The 24,574-nt window shown below is 44.6% G+C and overlaps 1 protein-coding gene across 5 annotated transcripts in view; it reads right to left on the bottom strand.

Annotated features, from left to right (window-relative positions):
- Positions 1 to 24,574, bottom strand: part of LOC146173632 (dicarboxylate carrier UCP2-like) — a 143,832-nt gene that overhangs the window by 18,051 nt on the left and 101,207 nt on the right. Inside the window, exon 1 of one of the 5 annotated variants that reach the window (XM_084584789.1) lies at positions 19,205 to 19,273. The exons of 2 other annotated variants lie outside the window; for them this stretch is intronic. The gene's annotated coding sequence lies outside the window, so the exon portion shown is untranslated. 2 more of the 5 variants (XM_084584790.1, XM_084584793.1) reach the window with 2 other exon arrangements.

Below are 24,574 nucleotides of genomic sequence, written 5' to 3'. Positions count from 1 at the left end.
AAACTTATTTTTCTTCTTCTTAAGCGCAGCTACCTGTCTACTGCGAAGCGAGCGCTTTCTTGAAAACGACCTGGCCCATGCCCAGAATAATTTCCAATCAACCTCTGACGCCATAATGACGCTGTCGAGAAGCTGAACTGACGTCACTGTGACGCCCACTCTTTGAAACGGGGCTCATCCCCACCGCCGCCAGTGCACGCCAGAAATTCTTCAGTGGATGAGAACCTGATTTTGAAACCGTCGTGAGGATAAAAAGCAAGGCTGACACCAAATGAAGAGGGGGGAGTGGCAATTTGACAGCAAGCGGAAGAAGAGGAAATTACAACGGCAAGACAGGCAGTGTCGAAAACGTAAAATTCTCTATCTCTTTTGCCTTTCGTGCTACGTCGCGTCCCCAGCCCACTGCTATACGAGGTCATGAAGTCACCTTCATTTGCTCAAAGGTAAAAAATGTGCGGGGAGGGGGGAGGGGAGGGGGAATCAATAAGCCAACGACTTTGATCGCTTAGTAGATGTCGGGCCTTCAGGCAGATTTTTGACTCCAGGATAATGAGCGATTAACAGTCGATCATTTGTACATTCTATGGTAAGTCGATGCTATTTTTAGCGCTGGCTGTTGACGACATCGTTAGTGTCTTTTATCTAACCACTAACAGAGGTCGTCTTCTCTTCTTCTTTGCCTCCTTGCTTTCTCCTCTCAAAACTGTTTTAGACTTCTCTAGCCTCAGAAGCCTGCGTCAGCATTTCTGACTTCCCGCTCGTTCGACTACAGGCTACACGGCCTTCCCGGTTTGCGAAAAAAAAAAAAAAAAAAAAAAAAAAAAAAAAAAAAAAAAAACATGGGGCTTTCTAGTAGTGGTCTGTTCCGCCGTATGGTGCAATTTGAGCTGAAGCAAAATAACCAAAATTTTATCTCATGGAGGACTGGGGAAGATTGATTGCCTGTTCTCCAAGTGCTCGCTCTTCACTCTAGTTGATAAGATACAGAGCTTGATGAGAAATAAACGCAATCTCTTGTGGCCAAGATGAGGTAAGGAGTCAGATAATTTTTCGGAACAGAACCACAACTGCGAGACCGTTACAGCAGGAGTGCGTCGATAGTCTGTTCTCTTCTGCGGATGACTCGTCTGCCGTGACCATTATATAATGATCACTGAGCCGTTCTGAGCGAGCTTGTTAAGCGAACGCAGAATCAAGGAAGAAATAAAAATAAATAAAGCGCTTGTTTGTGCGCAATCTTTGTCTTTTGTCTCGTTCCCGTGCGTTGTGACCAAATGATTTCGTACAAAGTCGCCCAAATTTTCACCTTAGTAAATACAATAATTCACTGTCTTGCGGTTTCTTACAAATGCGCAGACCAAATATGTAGATGACGAATACCTAAATTTGGAATGTGCACACTAGACCGTCACCGTTCACAAGTCAGTCATTACTTGGTGATAGGCTTGGACGTCCGAGCTATTTTGGGATATGGAGGGTGGGAGGGGGGTGCAGACAGATGGCTTCATCTCGAGGCAAACAGACTGAGTTAAGCAGAAAATAAGTTAACAAAATATATTCCACCAAGAAGGCTGTACAAAATCATATTGATCTGCTCTAGTTTCCACCCATTGGCTTCGGTGCTGCATGAGATGGATGGGCGCCCACCCAGGCTTTGACCGGGTGGCCTCAGTAATCTCCTAAAACGCGATTTCAGAAGGAAAAATAAGCACCAGTGCTATAAAAGAAGTTGGCATTTGGCATTGCTTTTTTTCCCCGAAGTCGTTGCACTGTGTGAACGCTGTACCTTGCATTTTCGATGGAGACGAAAAGCAAGGTGCCCGTATGCTGTGCGATGTCAGTGCACGTTAAAGAACCCCAGGTGGTCGAAATTTCCGGAGTCCTCCACTACGGCGTTTCTCATAGCCTGAGTCGCTTTGGGACGTTAAACCCTACAAGCCAACCAACCAATTTTTCATTTATGTAGCCTAATCCACCTGAACACAACACATACGGAAACAAAACGCTTTATCGATCAGCTGCAACGTAAACACGAAGCACATACTTCTATTACCGCCGCCATGGGCAAGGTAATACACCCTCGACAGCAAGAAAATAAATCAAGTCCACAGAGTCATTAAAGCTCAACAATTTCTTCGCTTGAAGCGATCTGACACTAGAGGCTGGAGTGAAGGGTTGGCCAAGGCGTGGACTGAATTAACTCTGGGAAAAAAGCTCACACCCCGTTCAAGGTTAGCGTGATTTCGTCAGGCTCGGAGGAGAAGAATCTTTCCTCATCTCCGAACGGCCCTCGAAGGGGAAGAGGAGGAGGCATCGGGCGAAGCTTTTGCATTTCAAACGAACAGTCAACAACGGAGTGGAACTCGGCCAAGACGCTGACAGCTCAGCCGGCCTCCGAGTGAAGCGGGGTGTACGCGGGTTAAACTAGCAATAAAACAAGAACTACCCCGCCGTGTCTGTACGGAGACCTTTCCAACGAAGTGGGTCGAGCGCGCACGCGAGGCTGGCAACGCGGGGCTCACGCATTCTAAATTTGAACCGGCGGGTTCCCCCGCGGTATAGCGAGGCGAAGTCCCAACCGCGGTTCGGAAGGAGGGGGGCAAACCCGCCATCGCTGAGACTTCCCATACCGAATGCGGAACCGCCGCCGAGAAACAGCCAGTCCATAGAGAATTCAAATCACATATTTATGCATTGCTGGTTGTAAGTGGCAGTCAGTTCGTGCAGAACTCTGATGGAATTTGCTTGCCTCATGAAAGAGCGAACGGAAAGCGCACACACGCAAGAATTAATCGATCTTTGTTTCGTGCCGTTTCTGGGCTCCCTATGCGTTTACGCACATATTCATATCCCATGCCGGTGTCTGTCTGTGCCATTTGTCGTTATCCGGTAAACTGCATGGAGCTTCTCTATCGTATACAAACGTGACAGCTCTTTGGGATTTGTGCTTTTTTTATTTAGTTGTGGAGTTGTTCTTGTGTTAGCGGAACGTCGTAGTGTTTCGTGTGCGTCATATCCTATCCAGTTGTTTCATCCTACGATTTAAGTCGACAGAGCCTCGTGTTAAAAACATCGGGAAAAACGTGTTCGTGGTGATTGGGCCGCTGTGGCTAGTGCTACCTACTTATTATCATTATCAGCATATACGAGATCACGTTCACTGCAGCAAAAAAATTCCTAGTTATAATACGATTGGCCATATCCTGTACTTTCTGTGGCCACATTATCCGATTGAATGTCGTGCTCTCATCGATCTCCACACCTGGCTGGGGCTACTAGTGAAGCATGCCAAAGCCGTCGTGACAAAGGGCAATGCGAAATAAGCACTGGCATCAATTCTCCGTTCCATTCACTAATCAAGCGATGGTAGAAGGGGACAGTGAGTGCTTCAAACGCCTTCCACCACAGTTCGTTATCCGGTCACGACCCATTCTTGTGCGCTGCGAAAGCTTCAGCGCTCGGCTTTTGATTTCCGATCCTCATTTATATTCCGGTCATTGTAGAAGCGAGGGTGATAAAAACCTTCGGCTAGCTTCTCGGTACACAGCACGACATGCGTTCACAGCAGCTGGTCGCGCCTGCCCTTTCCACGATGCGCCGATAATCGCTACGTCCTCTGTCGCTGCTTATCAGAAGAAAACAATACTTCATGAAAACTTAAACGCAGCCCAGAAAGCATTGGCCAAGTAAATTGCAGGACTAGTTCTCTACATAGCACCAACTGCAAGTACTATAAATCGTATGACGTCCCACAATTTCGGGCCTAAATGAGTTTTCATGCGAAATTACTAAAATATAGAGTGCTTATGATAAGGAAACCCTGGAAGCTCCGCACACTGTATAAGTATTTTTTTGCGTACCTTTTATATAATGTACGTATAATTTCCGAATGGTGTGTATATGCGTCATATCGACTTCCTACGCACTCCGCATTTCCGCATTTGTTGCCCTATAATTTACAGGTGCATTCCGCATCATCCACGTGGTTTTCCGTATCCGCTGCACGGGCAACAATGATAATCGCCATATGACGCATTTTAGCTGAGTTTGCGCAGTGCGAAATAGCATAATGATGTTAGTAACAGTATTGAAAATTGCTTGTGAAAATAAAATTTCGTAATCGCTCAGGGTGGACTGGATGATGAAAGAGAGAGTGACAGGAAGTGGAGAAGGGAACGTGCCACGTAACGCAGAGTTCCAGAATAAGTTCGACCAAAGGTGCTGCGGTCTAATTTTGGGGTTATACGTTAATGTTTGGGCTAAAACAGCACGATGGGGGTGGACGCAGAAAGAAGAGAACACAGTGGTGTGTTTATGCTATCTACTGTCTCCGTGCACGTTCATCTCACACCGTCTTAAATCAAGCATAAATTTCGGCCTTACGGAGGTCTCTCATAAGCAATAATTAATGTCCTACAGCATACGGCCGTCTCGTTCGCTTCAGGTCCAAAGAATTATAGTCACTGTCGCCAAGACTTGATCTTAAATATCCTACGAGTAGCCAAAGGCAATAACCACATTCTTCTTACCCATGTCTGAGCAGTTTATGGTCCAAAGGTGTACACAGATAGATACATCGCATACGCGGAAATTTCAAGAAAACAGCCGAACGATGTAATCTTAACCGCGTCCTGCCTAACTTAATATGCACTGTTACAGGAACTCTATCATTAGGGCCACACTGTTTGCATCTTTCTCAGTAAATAAATAGAGCCCTGAAAATACTGCTGAAATCATATCTATCGATATTTTATACATACTTAAGTAAAAATATCACCTGGCAGAGAGAGAGAGAGGAGACTCCCTGCTTCTATAGCTAGGGATCTGGATGAAACAGCCTGCAAGTTAAATGCACAGGCTGATACCAAGTGAGTGATTACGTTCCTTTTTACACATCACTACCCTTAAAACTTACTAATACTACCCTGCTTGCTATATCCACATTCATAGGAATTACCTTTATGTCCTACGGATTTATTGATAGCAATAATTGTTTGATTGTGGTATTAGACGTATAAATTAGGTTCATTTACTATCCTAAATATAATATTTTCCCAGCATCTTTCGGAAACACAGGCTTCTATATAGGTATCTTTATTGTCTGCATGTTAGGGCCTGACTAAGGGACACTGTCGAGCATAAAAAAAAGCTCGACGAAAGCCCCCCCCCCCCCCCCCCGCCCTTATCTTACTTCGCAAATAATATTTCAGCACTTTATTTTTTCTTTTTCTTTTTCTTTTTTTTTTCTTTTTTTTTTTGCTAGAGCGCGAGTCTTCCCCGTTCCAAGAAGACCTGGCTGTCGCTAAGCGTCGGCTGGGGCGCTAAGTCAACGGCCGCGCTTAATGTATGGTACGTGGGTCCCATAATCGCGCGAAACAACGGTGCAGCTCTACGTTCATCGCTCACCACGCGTGGTCACTGCGTCACGCTTGCTTACGTCACTAAAACTAACCGGTTGGGTTCGAGGTCGTTTCTCTCAGCGAGCGCCAACCTCTCTCCACCGCTCTCCTCTGTCTGAACCGGTGGTCTCCCAAATTGCTTCGGAGGACGACCATTACAGCCGCCGAAAGGTGCGGCGATAAAAGTTGGTTGGTTGGTTGGTTGGTTGGTTGGTTTGTGGGGTTTAACGTCCCAAAGCAACTCGGGCTATGAGAGGCGCCGTAGTGGAGGACTCCGGAAATTTAGACCACCTGGTTCTTTAACGGGCACTGTCACGACAGCAAAGAATAAGTTATAAGAGACGCCGTAGTGGAGGACTCCGGAAATTTCGACCACCTGGGGTTCCTTAACGTGCACTGCCACGACAGCAAAGAATAAATTACGCAACTAATTCAAGTCATGGAATTTTTAAAATGCCAGTTCGGAGATGCATCTTTCTCTAACTGAGCAAAAGAAAAAAGGGTTTGAGGCGGGCATACAAGCTGCTATCTAGAAGCCATTGCACAAGCTCACTCCTCCAGTATTGCAACCCGTTCTGCAGCTAGGTTGCAGCGAGTCGCCTCTAAACAATTTTCCTCAAGGTACGTGAAACCCCGAACTGGCAGGATTCCATTTATTGCGTGTACATTTACGAAAGCGGGCTTTTCTATCTGGCTTCCTGATTGAATAAGAAGGGTAGGTGCGCTCGAAGACCAAGGAGCGCCTTGAACGAAATAACCACCGCACCAAAGAACAACGAATCAGTAGATCGACCAGTCGACGTTACGCTTTCTGCTACGTGCAGTCAGCTTTATATGTTAATGTGATGATCTCGTGGGGAAATCAAGTTCCCAGTACCATCCGGAGAGTAATAAAGTTAAACTAAATAATTGTAGGGTGGAGTAAGATATTTTGCGTTTTTTTTTTGGTACTTCGGTATATATATATATATATATATATATATATATATATTCGTTATAAATTTAAACTCCGAATAAATTCTCAGTCCCTGTAATCGTATAGCCGTATAGTCAAATTTCCTTAAATTCAGCACACCACTGGTTTAACTGTGTCGCCCCGCCGCGGTGGTGCAGTGGTTGAGATGCTCGACTACTGTGCCGGAGTACAAGTACCCCAGTTCGATCCCGACCGCCGGCGGCTGCGTTTCGATGAAGGCGAAACGGAGTGGCGTCCGTGTGCTTTGTGATGTCAGTGCAAGTTAAAGATCCCAAGGTGGTCGAAATTACACCGTAGCCCTCCACTACGGCTCCTCTTATCTCTTTCCACTCCCACCTTTCTCCTTTCCCTTACGGCGAGGTTCAGATGTCCACAGAAACAAGTGTGACAGATACTGCGCCTTTAGTTTCTTGTGAACCTACTGCTATTATTATTATTATTATTATTATTATTATTATTATTATTATTATTATTATTATTATTATTATTATTATTATTATTATTATTATTATTATTATTATTATTATTATTATTATTTGGCTGTCTTAATATTTCCGTCGTTTCAACAACACATGCTTTTTAAGCCAAACAATGTTAGTACTTACCAATGCACAAAACTCAAACACAAAAATACCAAGAGAATCGGATTCGAAAAGAAAAACCGCAGTATGTTTTATGTCTATAGATGGGTTGCTTTAACTGGCACTAATAACGCACTGACGCCGAACAGTTTACGCACCGAATGTTCCGCAAGACGTGGAACACAAAACACGGAGGCGAGTTCATGAGCAGAGTACTCGCTAGTCCTTCTCTTCACGATATTTGTTTCTCTCTCCTCGCATTCATTATCGCTGCTGCCCTCACAGCATTCGGCCAGTTCCTATAAACAACGAATTAGTTAACAAGACTGAATAGATCAAACCCCACAGCAAGGGACCATTTGTTCTGCCGCCCCGGACGGATTCAGTTCGGCTGATGGTTATGAATCATAGTGATTTATATAGTTAATGTAATACGATGGCTGCTTTAAAAAAAATAAATCAAAGAAACGCATTTACCCTATGACTACCTCATGATTAGGCACAATATACTCTTGCGAGCGATATGCCTCCAACTACAGGGGGGGGGGGGGGGGGGGGGAATTCTCATGCGCAGCAATTGAAAGAAGTGGTCCTTAGGACGTCACGTGGATGTACCTCATAGGAAAGCGAATCATCGTATGTTGCCTGCTGAATCCTAGGAAAATCATTATCGGCATATTTAGACTTATCTTCTCTGCAAAACCTTTTCCCGCCCAATATTTGATCATTCATATGCATCGAAGCAGTGACCCCAACTAAACCTTGTCCACGTGTAGGTATTTTCGCGAATAAACAGTTCGATGTCTACTGACATCGTGACAACGATTTCTCGCTATGCACGTGCATAATTAACTTTATTCTGGTCACGTTTCTCAATAATGCAGACCCTAAACCCTAGGCTACCGCCACTCAGATGTCAAACACCTGGCCTACGTTTCGAGTTCATCACGAGCTGCACAACCTTTCTGGGCCACAAAATGATCGCTTTAGTTCGTCTCTCCCGTTGTGGCCGAGCGTTTAAGAGATTGACTCTAGGAATCGATAATGGCAAGCAGTGCCCCGAAAACCTCAGCCGAGGAAGGGAAGCTGCGGGATCAATGCTACACGGCTCGTTACCTCCGAAGGCCGTTCGAAACGGCTCGCCTGAGGCGGTACCCACGATGTCATTTAACCCGTACTAGGCATACAACGTCGAGTAACGTCTGAGTGGCCGGCCTCCCCGACCTTGACGAACAAAGAAAGCAACCCAATTCCCCGTAACAATATAGTTGTGACATGATGAGATTGCCATGAAAGCCGCAGTATTGCCTGCCGATAGGACAGAGGTCAAGGCCAAGTGCGCACTAGCTGATGCGCCTCACTGCCTCACTGATGTGCCTCAATCGGTGTTTCTTGATTGCCTTGTGTCGTAGTAAGGTAGAAAGCTGGGCAAGATATTTCAATCGAATCCATACGAAAAGTGTTGCGCCGTCCTTCCTTGTGTGCTCTTCATCTTTCGACCTACATTGGTTACGTATGCAACAACAGAGACATTTAACACAGCGGAGACGTGCTAGCGTAGACGTGTGCCCGCTTACTGGACTCCTCCTGCACACTGACATAGGTGCGACCAGGTGTTGGTCAATGCGCCTGCGCATCCGGCGTCCGCTAAAGGTACATGCTGGTACGTGTCCGCTGCTCTAAATCTGTCTATTGTTTGAGAACCAGAGGAACAGCACAGTAAAATTTTGTTATACTTGCATGAAATACGCTTTATTTTTGTTATCTAAAGTCACACATCGGCATCGAGCACAGCCTGTCTGCAGATTAGGAGACTTTAGAAGAATTTCGTCTCCTGGGACGTCCCCTGGACGTCCCCAGCGCTCACCGAAACGAATAGGTTTCTTTGTGGGGGTTAACGGCCCAAAGCGACTCAGGCTATGAGAGACGCCGCAGTGGAGGGCTTCGGACATTTCGACCACTTGGGGTTCTTTAACGTACACTGACATCGCACAGCACACGGGCGCTTTGCTCTTACCGAAATGAATATTAGGCGTATAAGTCTCATATTCACTGCCAGAGGTCATATTAAGAGTGGAAGTGTGCCACCGAGCTCGACCAGCTTGTCGGAAACCTTCCATGTAACGAGTGCAGCAACGGAGACAGCTCCGCTTACACAAGGGGAAGTCGCTGGAAGCTGTCTCGAGAGATTGCGGGCGCGCCGCAACATACAATGAGCGCTCGCGGTATCCGTGTGACATAATCGCTCTGTTTGTGTGCTTCCGTACTGACAGGACGCCACACTCGAGCGCGGCGGCGTATACGTGTCGTAATCTCGATTGCGCGGTGGTGGCGAAGGTCTCGCGTTGCCCTCCTCAGAGGTCCGCACGAACATGCATCCGCCTGGCAACCCACCACCGGTCATCCGGTCGTGGTGCAGGATACCCTATGGCGCCTACGTCCGGGGAATCTGACTCAGTTGCAAAAGAAACTGCGTCTTCATCGCGCCGAAAATCGGAAATATGTGGACGATGCCAGTTGAGACTGTGCATAGGGGACGAGGCATGGCTATCTTTCAGGCAATGGTTTTACTTGATGAGCTGGAACTCCCAAGCGATATAGGGGAAATGATGGCTTGCTTAGGGCCTTTAATGAGAGCAGAATGAGAATGAGCTGTGACCGGCAGGGTGTTACAGAGACTAGTGAAAATAATAAATGAATACCGCATGAGTAGAATTCTCCGTTCTGGGGTGAACTGCACTGGCAGAACGTCGACAGTGTGAATTAAGTATATGTAGCAAAACGATCGCTTGTTACCTGGACGACAAGTAAAAAGTGCAGGTTGTGTTGGTGCCGATCGGGTTGGTGGTGCTGGTAGAATGACAATGGTGTTGATGATGATATCCTCTAGATGTCTCCTCCGCCGACCCCTTTTAACCAATGTTATGCTCAAATTAGTTGTTTTGAAGCCCTTTCTCCCTTTCCGCAGATATTCCGGATCATGGTGTTGACTGCATTCACTGCCGAAAATTTTAACGCCTACGGAAGTCACTGCAACGCACACGCAGACCAAGGGATGGGAGCAATTTTAAATTTCTTCGGCGATTGCCGATGGATCGCTTCTGCAGTATCTGTATAGATACACCCATCTTTGACTCGTTTTTTTTTTTCAACGGATAACACCGATCAACGAGAGGAATGGAATTCTACAGAATAGCTGGCTTAATTACGAGTGCTCTCTAGCTTAAATATGCCGAAGAATCCCGTTAACTAAAATTCTCTAAATTCGAACTTCCGGTTCAAATAAACGATGCTTTGACTACGTCCTCATCACGTCTATTCACCAATTCTAAATTCTAACCCCGGATAATTAAAGCAACTTTTCAATTCTCTTTCTAGCTCAAAACGTCGAAATTCGGCTATAGCAGCAAAGATGCATAGTTACACATTGAAACAGAGGTCCTATGTCTGGAACTGCACTGCAAAGTCGATGCGACAGGTGCGTATGTGATACGGGATGTTCTCCACTCGAAACAAGTTATGTCAGATGGTACTGAAACTCAACACCGGTGTATACAGTCCAAGAGATATGACTTCACATAGCTGATATGCCTCACGGATATGACTTAACGAGGCAACGTTGAAGACACTAGCTGTTCGAAAGAAAATCCGATGGCGCCGTTACCGGAGGTGAGCACGGAATCTTACGTGTGGTAGTTGGTAGGTGATATGAGAAGGCACTGATTGGATGGCGGGTTATGTGACGTCACGAGACCGCATAAAATGGCATACTAAGGCCCTGCCAACTCGGTCAGCTCCTTTGAGACGGAAGGGAGAGATGGGAGTCGAACTCGAAACCATTGAACCCCGATTAAGACATGCTATCCCGAGACCTCGCAGGAGCGTTCGTACCTCTTGTTTAGAGCGAGGCTTTAGATCTATCTCAGGTGGCCTTTTATATAATGCCGCAGCTCTCGACTGTGTAGTATTTATATATTTATTATACACTCAAGGTATATGGTACATTATAGAGGGGAGGGGCAAATAACAGCAAATTATAGAGAGACTGAATATCTGTGATTTAATTGAAGGAATATAAGATAATTACCTAATAATAATAATTGATTATGATAAGTTAATTAAAATATTGAATAATTAGCCGGAATTAGATAAGTCGTGTTATATATATTAGAAATTAACTCATTAGTAACAGAAATCCTGCGATATAATAAACGTAGATTATAAAACATTAGTGATTAATCTACCAGCAACATGGATGTATACCCGAAAGAGGATCCGAAAGGGACTCGCTTACAGGATACCATAGGATACCGCTTACAGGATATCGCTTACAGGATACTGCGCCATACCGTAGAGGGCCGAGCTCAAGTTTCCCACCTATTTTTCTTTTTGTTCGTTTGCGTGACGGAAAATGAATTCTCAGAATTTAGAAAATTTGGAGCTTCCACGTGAAATCATTTGAGTATTTGGCTATTCTAACACATATTTGTTTTTCGTTCTTTTCTTTTACAAGCCGAATGGGGGACTTGGCCACGCCGACAATCGCACTTCATGGTCTTCTGGCGAGCACGAACTGAAAACACCAGCCAGTTGAGACCGGCTTCGTAACCAGACCCCGAACAGCAGAAAGACCAAAAACATGAAAGGACAATAGCTAGCCATCACAAAATAGTACCGCGCCTCGAGAGATCAAATAAAGAACAGAAACTTGAATTCTTCGGCGAAAAAAAGCCGTCCACTAAAACATCTTGTTGTCAGGAGCCAACCAGCGAGCCAAACTTCCTTGCCGTCAATATAAGCAATCTGGTTTCGGCCGCCTTCGATCGCCCTATACTTTTCTCATGCCCCTCCGTCGTAAACAGGATCCGGGTCCCTTCAATCGCGCTAATAGGGCGTTTTGCCTTCATTTTTTCTAGTGTTCTTTTTTTAATTCTTATTCTTTTTGTTCTCTCACGAACGCTGCTACTAGACGTGGAGAAACTAGTATGACGGGCTGCGAAACACGGTCTAGTTCTCGCGGAGTTAGTCGGCTGTGACGAACACGGCTGCGAGAAAAAGATCGACACAGAAAAAAGGAGACACGAGGTTGTTGCCAAGTGCTCCAAGACCTCGAGCCAGCCTCTTCCTATATGCCGCAACGCCACTCGTGCGAAAGCCGCTTCCGTCCGCTCGCTAGAGTCGGCGCATTACTTTGCTTTGGGGATGGCATCATCCTCTAACCTCCCTGTTTTCGCCCCTCCCCCTCTCATTTTTTCTTTCTCCTCTCTTGCGAACGGCGAAGCAAGGTTCGTCGCCAGATACTAGGCAGACAGACTTCATCGAACAACGCATCACTCAAGGATACCTGATAGCGAAACTGAAGCTAAAGCGATGATTAATTTCTACGAGCCAGATTTTCACACAGCCATATCACTAGCGGCCATATCACCTCCATCCATAGGTGGTTGTAGCGTTCGGGTTCGCACACCGGACCTCGAAGTAGTCAGATCATTAGGATAGATAGTGGCGTGAATGCAGGGCAATTTAACGTTACATACCATGTCACAATCAACATCGTTAAAGACGAACTAAGCTGAAACCAATGAATCAATCAAGTCATTATCAGAATTAATACAGAATGAATGAATGAATTAATTAATTAATGAATGGTTAGTAGGATTTAACATCCCAAAGCGACTCAGGCTATAAGAGACGCAATGAATGAATGAATGAATGAATGAATGAATGAATGAATGAATGAATGAATGAATGAATGAATGAATGAATGAATGAATGAATGAATGAATGAATGAATGAGTGAGTGGTTAGTAGGATTTAACATCCCAAAGCGACTCAGGCTATGAGAGACGCAATGAATGAATGAATGATTGAATGAATCAATAAATGAATTAATGAATGGTTAGTAGGATTTAACATCCCAAAGCGACTCAGGCTATAAGAGACGCAATGAATGAATGAATGAATGAATGAAAGAATGAATGAGTGAGTGGTTAGTAGGATTTAACATCCCAAAGCGACTCAGGCTATGAGAGACGCAATGAATGAATGAATGAACGATTGAATGAATGAATGAATGAATGAATGAATGAATGAATGAATGAATGAATGAATGAATGAATGAATGAATGTTTATTGAGGCACAAAGTACAAAGATGGTCTTGAGATGGCGTTGGGCTGGGCGGTATAAGGTCCAAAACGACATGGACTCGCCGTAGTGGACTCCAGGTCCACCCAAGGGGTCCTGAAATTTCGGCCTCCTAGGCTTCTTTATTATGCAACCATATCTCACAGTACAAGGACGCATTGCGGTATCACCTCCACTGATGCATGGCCACCGCTGCTCCTATCGAATCCGCCGCACCTTCGGACTTAACGGTTGAGCGTCCTAACCACTGAGCCACCGGGGCAATTGTAAAGAGAGCATTTTGAAGAGGCTGAAAAAAGGCACAAATGCCAAAGTGCAAGTCTCTTTTCACACGTTTTCCCCGAATGCGCCATGTCGGCGCACAAGATACAAGCAGCTATACATCAAGTGATTAGATACACCACATTAAATGTATTTAATACATGCCCCGGTGCAAGCAATGAACCTGGACTGAAGTTACAAAAGAAACAACTTCTGCTGCAGGCGCAATATTACATGCCGACATTTCTAGTTAGTATTGCTAATGCCAACGATTCATATGTAGGAGTGGAGATGGCTGGACAGTAGGATGGTCATTTAGAAAGTTTGCAATAATGGAGCTATGCCCCCCCAAAAAAAGGATAGCATGCGCTCTCCTTTAATATTTTGTACTCCACATTTCGAAACTCAATAGTTTTAAATCTCAAGTACAATGATTCGCACACGCTGGTCTCAGCGAGTCTGAAGCTCACTCAGCCGAAGAAGCGCTTCGAAGTAATTAAAAAATTTACCCTCGGTTTACTCACTTTTTTTTCGTTTTTATACAGAAAATAGTTTTTGTGCTGCAATGACCACAACAATTCGAACCTCTTAAGAGCAAGGTTCAGTTGTGATATAATAAATGATCTAGTTCCCATTTGGGATTCAATAATTTTTCACCCACAATTATGCTCCAAGCTACAAAGAGATATTTTTTTTTTCTGCTCACCACTCGCAATTATGCATCACGCAAGTTCTCCATTCCCATTCATACTGATCTTCTGTTCATTTAACAAATGCTAAGTTATGTGGGCCTGTGTTCTCTATAGAATTTACTCTTTTTTTTGTCCGAAATCGCAGTTTAGAAGAAGTTTTTGCATCAGAAGAGGAAAGGTATTATATATATATATATATATATATATATATATATATATATATATATATATATATATGAAGGAAAGAAGCGCAACAGTCGGCGAGGCCAAGGAAAGCATTGCTTTCCTTGGCCTCGCCGACTGTTGGCTTCTTTCCTTCATGTATTATAACGAGCACCCTCATTTCCCCTTCAATTATCTGCATATATATATATATATATATATATATATATATATATATCGCTTTTTTGTCGTGACTGTTTTCGAATTAAACATACGGCCCTGGGCGATTGGCAAAGGCATCCGCGCATCTACGCTCAAAGCATGACATCATCACATCTTTAAAAGCATGCAACTGGCTTACCAAATTGTTTGTCCATTTTAAATACGTGGGTAAAGCTGTCATAAGTTTCGTGTATCGCTGTCGTCATCGTCGCTTTTGACCTTTAAATTCTGCCTTAGGCGCACAGGAACGAAAAGCCCGCGAGTTAATTATTTTAACTATAAAACCGATACTTGAAGTTGGCGATTCCAGTGTCAAAGGACGAGTCGAATAGTAAAGAAAAAATAAAATGAAATGAAAGAAAAAAAATCCTGTTTTTACCCCCCTCTCCCTCAGGGCCAGCATTAAAGCAGGCCAGCGAAGGTCGAAGAACCGCGTTTCAGAACGCGACATCCCCATCGGTCGCAGAGTGCTTCGAGCCAAGACCCTTCGCCTAGCAACAAACGAGCGGCATTCTCTGCCTGCCATTTTCTGGGTACCTAACTTCTACTTTGCTCCCCACCCTTTTGTCGGCCCGCAGCGCTCCAGCCAAGCTCGTTTCCTCTCTCTTTTCGTTTGCTGTGCCTTTGCTTCGTGCACTGCGTGGCATTGAAGGGCTCAGTGGGCGTCCCTAACGACCTCTCATACTCCGACGATTACCACAGCAAACCCCCCCCCCCCCCCCCCCCTGTCCTCGGTACTTTTTACTTTCTTTTTTTCAAGAAGCAAAAAGGTGGGCAAAGGAGAAGTGGGGATGGAAATTGGGCAATCACTGGAGCCGCTTTGAAACGGTACTCGCGGTGCCGACACGTGCGCGTCGCTGCTAAGGTGTATTTCGAGAAGCCAACGGTGGTCGCCCTCGTGCAAGAGTCTTCCTTCACGAAATCTCGCCCAATAGAAAGGTCCCAAGAGCACGTGGCGAACGCAGGCTTCCAAAACCAACATTGACTGCATTCAATTCAGACCTAGCGCTCAAGAAAGACACACACAGAGGTAGGGGGACAGGGCACACGCTTGACTTGCAACTGTCCCCCTGCACAAGTGTCCTGTCCTCCTAACACTGTGTGTGTTTCTTGTGTGCTAGCACCATGTCTGAATTCATTCGCCAACTAGCCCAATCAAGAGCGTTATCATTGCATTCAAGCAGTATTAAAATGATTAAATCTCGCGGCAAGGTAAAGTTTCATTTTTCTTCCTTTCTGTTGACGCAGTGGCGTTTAGGAATTATAAGTCATACGTCTATTTTAAAGTCCATTGACCATAGCTGAATCTATTTCTTCAATTAGGCAACCTGAGCTACGTTGATCGAATGGGTGGGGCAATTTTTTCTTTTCAAGCTCTGTGCCCTCTTGCCACCAAAAGTTAAAAGGTCATGCAGTGGCAGCCATTTTGTTCTCATGTTCCTAATATTTAGTGCTAACTCTGTATGCGGAGTCTCCTGTGACAGGTCTCCTAATATGTATGACAGAACATGGCGCTCAACTACTGAGCCTCGTAATCTCGCTGGCGACGTCTAAAATCTCGAGCGTGCACATGTGCAGTGTCAGCGCACGTTGACGAAGCCTCAGTAGCCGCTATTGATTAGGGTCTCAAGCTATAAAGCATTCCTCGTAGACCCTCGTAATACTATACTGCGCCTACTGTCCCCTGAGAAGCCAATCATCTCTTCGAAGAGAAACACGTGCGACCTACTTTTCTCACGAAGGCCTGCGACAAGCTAACCTAACAAGTAGAATCGATCGGCGCTCGGTCGGGAGTCCGGGGCTTCTTTACCTGACTTTACCGCCAGCCATCTCCGGGCACCATGGCAACAGGAATGGAGAGCGCGATGAAAGTGGGACGCAGATATCACCCATTAGTGGAAGCTCTTTTGTTCGAGCCTATAAGCTGCGTGCGGTGCAAAGTTACATTACGCGATAATGCTGATCACGTTACTGCGGGAAAAACGTGGCAGCGTGATCTAAAAGAGAGCAACAACAACAATAAAAAAAAAAAAAAAATCATTCATAAGCATCACCTCCATCACTCCCCACGCCCGCTTTCCGATGACACCGATAAGAGCACTTCGATTCTTGCTTGATCGAAGGATAGCGGTCTAAGCCCATTCCTCGGCCATAATTTAATAACCTCTATGGACAGTCGATTTATATGTCTAGTGTCAGCTTATATAGGCTGTCAGTGGACTCTGTTTTTTGTTCGTTTGAGAAATGGTCCAAGCACACTTTAATAATATTCATATCGACGAGCGGGTAGATACAAGAATTATCGATTAGAACGTACTACAATCAGATGGAACTCGAAGATACAGAGGCAAATACATCACTAATGAGGTCCTTGAGCCAACGGCATCGGCCGCGATTGTCATGACACTGTGGTTTACTTCATTTTAAGGGGGAAGCCTGTAATTCACCTGCGACTTCACACTAAAGGATTCCCTTCAGGCCCAACGAAGTCGCTCTGTAGGTATCGATTCCGCATTCCGCGATTCCACGATCACAACCACATTTCTGGTCTGCTTTGTCAGTTACGTTAAGTTTGTTTCCGGATTAGGCAGAACATAGGTACTGGGTTACGTTGAGAGGGCACAAGTAAAGTAAATGCAGAATGACTGGGCAGCCATTTTTGAAGAAACCAGCAGAGTTTACTCTGCTGGTTAGGACATGATTTCTATTAACTTAGTTTGCCTTTACCTACTGTGACCTATTGCGGTAAAATGGGACAAAAAGTAGTACAGAAGCCACGGAAATATATCTTCTCGGGAGTGCACTGCAGGTAAAACCACGAGGGGAGTTAACACTTCTTATGATATACGCAAGCAAATCTATTAAACATGTCAGCGCCAGCAGCAAACGGACAGTTATTAATTGCATGGCAGCTTCTACCTAACTAAATGGAGTAGAGTACATTATACAAAATACTTGCTAGATATTAAACCTCAAGTAGAGATGACTTAAGAAAAATGCTAGGAGTACCGATGCAGACGATAGCACACACACACACACACAAAAAAAAAGATGACATTCGGTCATATCTTACGAAAACGAATCTTTTAAAGCCATTTTTCCTACCGATTTTGATTTGTTATTGTGAACTAGATCGCAGGAATCCCAAATTACAAAGACGCGCATTAAAATCGAGCAGACAGCTCTACTGAATCTTCTTTAATTCGCTGTCTACAAGAAGAATACACGGAACTAACAGCTAACTGGCGCGCCCCCACAACTGAGAATAATGCGTTGCTTCAAGTGCTCCACTAGAGTGTTCAAAACGCAGGTGAGTGTATGACTCAGAGTGCTGTCCACACAGCCCCCCATTGAGGTCGGCAACCTAAGTACCGAGGCCATGAACGTTACCAAAGATATCTCCAACACGAAAACAAGTTATATATCCACCGACCAAGCATTTTCTGGGCTACAAAAGGTCGCTCATGATGGGGCCGCCACTAACAGATCGATTCCCGGTTGGGAAATACCTCTTCCAGTGAAGTACGTACGCCCGGTCTCCAGTTTCCATGGCTACCGCTTTGAAGCAGACGACTCAGATGAAAGTAGGGCGCTGTCAGTTGACCAGACGTTTTGAATTTAGGTGAAGCTGCTGCGAATACCTAAATTTCGCGTTTACAGAGCGAAGATTATGGCTAACAAGTTGAGCATAAGTCCATCAATGGCAAAACGTGACAGACGTAAATCAAAGATGAGCTACCAAAAGGCATGGATAGAATGATCTTCAAACAGTCCACATATTACTCATGTTGGATCGGCAGTGCAGGCGTTGAAGCGGTACCAAATGGTGAAAAGTTATAGTTGTAAGTATTCAAATACTTTATTTCGAATAGTACACGTGAGCTGGGTGCCTCTGGGATCAGATGCAGCGGGTTAGGTCTTGCGTCTCTATTGTCGCTGGATAACAAATGCCATGAAGTCCCCCCCCCCCCCCCCCCCCCAAATAAAATAAGAAACGCGTTAGCGGCTTAATACGTAACTACTTCTTCAGCGTATCAGTGTACCAAATAGAAGTGACACCCCCGTGAGGAAAAAACTGGTACCTTACTTTTAGGCATATAAAAAGTTCGAAAAAACTATTATTGAGGTCTTGCGGGCACAGAATTTCCCAGTTCGCAACATTACATTAGAGGCATCAGATTGCACCAACGTGAACAGTAATATATTCACAGCCAAATACTCCACATCCGGCCTCCATATGCTGTGAAATATCCATGCATTTCAGAAAGTTAATAGCGACTAGGTAGTCTGCGCGTCAAGTCACCACTCCTTGAGTCGGTACAAGCGAAGAAAGGCCCAACCTCGACATATTCACCGCCAACGATTAATGAGAATGACGCCATTGCTCCCGGTCGCGAAGTTGACACCTCAAGTGACGATTAGGAATCTCCTGAAAAGTGACAAGCTGTAAATCTTCACCTAATACAAAATCCACCAGTTACAACTGCATTCAATTAGCTTCATTTTCCGGCAATTCAAGCTTCTCATGCTGTCTTTTATAGTTATATAACTGCGACAAAACGCGCTCTAAGCAAAGGACACTGAAATCTCGCAAGTCAAACTTACAGGATCTTGACTGCCGCCTCGTACTCACAAAAGCATGCAGAGTCGATGCGTCCTACCCTAGAACACTTATCTCAGCACAGCCGAAGCTATCACGAAGGCTCAGATCTGATCTCCAGGGACCCGCAAACCAACGCAAAAAAACCAAAAGCAGGGCAGCGCACCTTGATGCGATGAACAAGACCGGTCGACAACAGCTGTCGAGTGAGCCGGCCGGAGACCGGCGAGCTTTTTATACCCCTGGAGGCCTGCCAATCGCCGGCGCGACCCTGGAGGCGTGGTTCTGACGTCAGAGTGACGCGGTCGTTGCCGAGGGCAACTGCATCCTTCCCGCGCCCTCCGCCATATCTTTATATATTTTTTATGCAACGTTCGCCTGCTTCTCGCACCGTTCCTTTGTGTTTCCTTGTTTCCAGGCGCCGACATCGGCGTTTCCTTTTCCTATACTACGTTATGAAACAAACTATCTTCGTCTGCTTTCACATTTCTTGCGTCCATTGTTTGAATGTTTTCGCGTTCGTCTGCTTTCCCAATACACTGCTGCCAAGTTTTGCTCTCCTTTACTGTTCGTCTGCTTTCTCATTGCAGTAGCGCCATTATTTTTCACCAGTGCCAGCTTTCTTCCTTCACGTTAGCCGTAATAACTGTAAGTGACAGCTCAGTACACGGGGCTGCACTTGTTTTCATGACTTGCGTGCCGCTAAAAGACGCTGATGGCCAAGCCTGGAAAGGACACCAAGCCGAAGGAAATGAGGAAAAGAAAACAAGAATAATAGGCCGCAGGAGATAAAACAGGATGACGTAGGGAACGGATTCCCTGGAAATGCGACTATCGTGTTGCCGGAAAACAACTTGTTGCGATTGCGCGCAGAGAGGAATACCCTCGTGATTTCTTTTCCGGCTCGTATCATAGCGCACAATGAGTTGCTGATAGGCAAAGGAAGGAAATAGATTGTTGCTCGGAAACAAGGGAGCTGCCAAACTGTGTGCATATTGATACTCAGAGCAGACGAAGGTCTTTTCGGAGTGATATAATAAGATTCTTATTCTCAAAAATCCACTTTTTTTTTTCCTAAACGAAGCACCTGTTCCTTCAAAGATATATCCTGTGGCTTGTCTACGCTACGTTCGTTTATTGACCTAGAATCGGCAAGAAGTCGGCGTAATTGCATGTCTTTTCAGCGGTATCTTAGAAATTACAGCGGATACATTTCTGTCTCTTTCATCGACAAGCTAAACTCTTCTATTAACACATTGATTAAAGAACTGCAGTTTTGAGCAGTTATGTATCAAAATTCAGTGCGTTAATCACCCAATATATTAGCCCCCTCACTGACCTAGTTATGGATACACACGTTAGGTTAATTTATTTAAGCACTCGAGTTAGTCTTTTTTGAGTGCGCTGAGGCAATGGTGAAGATATGATGATATAGACAGCAGCATGCTCTGATAAACCGATTAAATAAATAAAAACTTCTATACTGCTATCGCATATAAAAAATTATTATTCAGTTGATTTATGGAATCATTAAAAGACTTGGTGGTGGTTAGTTGACGGACTGAATGATTTATTCCTTGACAGACAAATTGATTTCTGACAGATTGGAAGATTTATTGATTGACAAACTCACTCATTGATTGTCAGAGGGAAGGACTGACTGGCTGATTCGAGTAAGTCAACGCTTATTAGCTTAATATTTTTTTCTTCTAACTTCTGATTACTCGAGCAGTAGATATGCTCCCAAAGAAGATATGAAAAAATATCAGACTCATAATTCGCTTTCTATATTTATATTCCAGGGAGAGCAGTCGTGACACATCGATTCCCCAGAATTCATATATTGTTCGTAACATGGACCGTACAATTTAAACAGCATAGGAGGTTATTCTAGGAAGTTCCTTGATAATTTCATGGGGAAGAAGAGGATATATTATGCAAAACACACATCTGTCATCGTTGGGTGTCTTCATCGAGAGTAATACAAAACTCCGCGCTTTCCAAAGAAGCACCACGTCACCAGTGTTCTGATTTGGTGATATTTTCTTTTTCAAACAGTACTTTCTAGTTTCAAAATACGATTTATTTTAACAAAGGAACTACTTAAATAAACAGAATTTCACGCAATCCCCGAATTTGAACTTTGTTTGGGGGCGGCGCCTTGTAGTGCCGAACTGCGAATCAATTTCGGTCAACTTTGGCAGATTTCAACGTTCGCTGGCACAGCACAGTACGCGGGAGCTTAATGTAATTCGCCTGCACTGTAATGCTAGCTTTTACGCATCCGGCGCCTTTGTCTTCGGCAGGCGAGTGCTACAGAGGTGGCCAGCACCTGCTCAACTTTTCTCAGAACCTCCGGAATTGTTTTTCGTTTGTTTGCAATGTCCGTCGACTATTCCTTCATTCGTTCTTCTACTCTGCACCGAAAAGGAACGTTCTAAGGCCATTGGAGAGGCTGCAGTTCAACACAGTGCCTGTAGAAATGACACGTTCTTGATATAGAAACTGCCGCTACCGTACTACGATGGATCACAATATTGGCCAATAAATTCACACGGCAATGCGATCGATGAAAACATTAGTTTCCCGAAACTTGATGTCCTTATTCTGTAAGAACTGTTGCTTAACGGTGGTGTAGCCACTAATATTAAAAAAAAAATTACCTATTATGACCATTGTTATACTCATATGGAATTCGTCGAGGTGAATCAACATGCAGCAAATACTGGATACTCGATTCAGGAGTCTGCTTCCTTTATCCATTTTTTTTTCTTTTTCCCAGAACTGTGGCCTCGGCTACAGAAAAAAAAAGTCTTGGAAAAGACCTTACCAGTTTGAGAGAGAAGGAAAACTTTGATGCTGATAACATCAACAGCGATAAAATTCACTGGACCGACAAGGATAATAAGAAAGTGGAACAAACCTAAATCATCATATGGTACATCTGCGATAAATTCTTAGGGCTACTGCATTGACGCTGACTTCAACATCGATCTGCAACAGTGCAGAATCATGGCTGCTCTATGCCAATAAACAGAGATTTTCAAGTTTCGATCGGAAGTGTTTTTGATTGGTCTTCACCCTTGTAAAAATACTGAGCTATAGGGGAAAATAATTTGAGGTTTCAGACTGAAATGTATTATGACCCGCTCCCATTCTCTATAATCAGTAATATTTACGATATTTTCATCTTATCAGCTCCCTGTTATTATCGAAGTGGGCTATACGATATTGCTCGCATCACTTTCTGCACGTAGCACCTTAACGGAGGCACAACACAACTATATTGTTATAAAAGCCTGCTTTTGAAGCAAACATACCCAATCAGTGTATGTGTATATACCACTCGCAAACTCTCTTGAATATACAGCTTTGCAAGCTTCTGTTATAGCTTCACGTGTGCTGAGAGCGACATACCTTTCCCACTACGCTCGAGCAGTGGTAGTTCAGGACAACCAAGAAGCAATTGTATAGGCAGTGCAAAATTAAGCGCGACCAGTCCCGCATAAACCTTCGTTATAGAAAGCGCGAACAGAAGAAATCATAATTATCTATAGAGAGAAAACGATGTCACCTTGCTGTTTTGTTCGCTTCATATATAATGAATAACTGCCAATTCAGAATTATTTGCGTTATTTCGCCCCAAAAAACTAAATGAAAAACACCAAAATACTGGTTTTAATTGCATTACTATATGATAGTAGCAACACTTGCTTTTTTTGTTAACCGCGGGGAATGAATCCGTTGCTGTACGTAGTATATTTGATCATCCACTTATCCTGAGCGCACTGAAGAGCTCCAAGAGCTCTCGCGATATTAGAAACAACTATACAATAGCGCATTGTAGAATGTTTGTGCATGGTGTAAAGCATGGAAAATATCTTAACTATTAAAGAGCCATATCATTAAGAATAACTCACAAAGAGGATGTCTTATTATTCATTACTGTACTAACGGCGTGACACTTTCAGAAGAAACGGAATGTCTAGAATCTAGGGCTATGGGTCACTAACAATCTTCGCTGGATTAAATAATGACTTCATAACGTGTAACGCTTTTCGTAAATTGTTTTTCTTAGGACGATCATTGGGATTTTCTACCCCATCTGTAAGTCTGCTTGCTTAGAAATGTATTGCTCTAGGTACCCTATATTATGCTGCTATCATATGGGACTCGTTCACTCAGACTAATATGAACAAAGTAGAGAGAGGTAAGAAGGCTGCAAGATACATGTATAACAATCACCGACGTACATCAGTTACACATCTGTTAGTCAAAGCTGGCTTATTGACAGTAACAGCGAAATCGTTCTGCATGGCTTAAATTTATGTATTAAATTAATAATAGACACTGCAGGACTGAAGCCACCAATTTGCTTTTTTTTTTTTTTTCTTGTCTGGATATACGCCCCGCCAATGACATGAGCTACGTTTAACTCCCTATCGCGGCCGTAATATCAGATTTAAATACCGATTCCTTCCACGAGCTATTTCCGATTGGTGTAACCTCACTAACAATGAAGCGTTGCAACCTTACTGACGTGTTTCTCACAGCATATTACATAGTTTATTTTACATGCATTTCTATTTTTACTTTATATATATATATATATATATATATATATATATATATATATAGTGTTACGATACGGCAAGCCAATGACAACAGGAGAACAGAGGACAGAGAGATGGTCGATGACAGTGATTGACGTTTTATGAAAATGTTGCCGGGCCTAGCGCGAGCGCTCCTGTCCGCGCCACTGCCCGCTTTTTCTTCCTTGATGTCGTCCGTAACATGACCCGGGGCCACCGAGCGATCGTCCCGATCGTGGGCGAGGAAATGCACGATGTTGATGATTCCATGGCATGATGATAGGCGTGTCTAGATGCTTGAAAAAGAAGAGGAAGAAGGAAGAATAGAATGGCTTGCCGGCACGATGATTCGCGATGAACCTTGGCAGGACACTCTCGGGCCACACGTTGCCACGACTCGATGGCGGAGGCCAAGGCACGCACTGCATGGCATAGGCAGGGGAGAATGTCTTGAAGTGTAGCGGTGTCTTGGGTCGTAGGGTCCTTGGTCGGAACATCAGGTCGGTGGGGTCACATTAGGTCATTCGGGTCTCTCCTTGTGTCTTGTGGTCATGTGTGGCGTCTCGGGTCAGTCTCTCCTTCGTCGTGTCTTGTGGTCGGGGCGGGGGGGACGGGGCGGAGGAACGGCAAGGTCTTGCTGGGTCCGGCAGGCTGGGGAACAGCCATGCAGTGCCTCCTAACCTTTCGCCGACGGCGCAAGAAGTCGCAGGGCGCTGATGCTCCGAACCAGGATGGGGGGGGGGGGGGGGGGGGGTGATGATGAAGTCCCCAGTGAGATGACGTTTTATGAAAATGTTGCCGGGCCTAGCGCGAGCGCTCCTGTCCGCGCCACTGCCCGCTTTTTCTTCCTTGATGTCGTCCGTAACAATATATATATATGCACAACTTGCGCTGTTATTGCTTGTTTATCCTTGACGCCTTTGTTAAACTGCTTAGCGTTTCCA

Source organism: Amblyomma maculatum, chromosome 11 (genome assembly GCF_055883805.1).
Source record: "Amblyomma maculatum isolate TAMU_Amacu chromosome 11, ASM5588380v1, whole genome shotgun sequence".
NCBI lineage: Eukaryota > Metazoa > Arthropoda > Arachnida > Ixodida > Ixodidae > Amblyomma > Amblyomma maculatum.
This window is presented reverse-complemented; position numbering and strand designations above follow the sequence as displayed.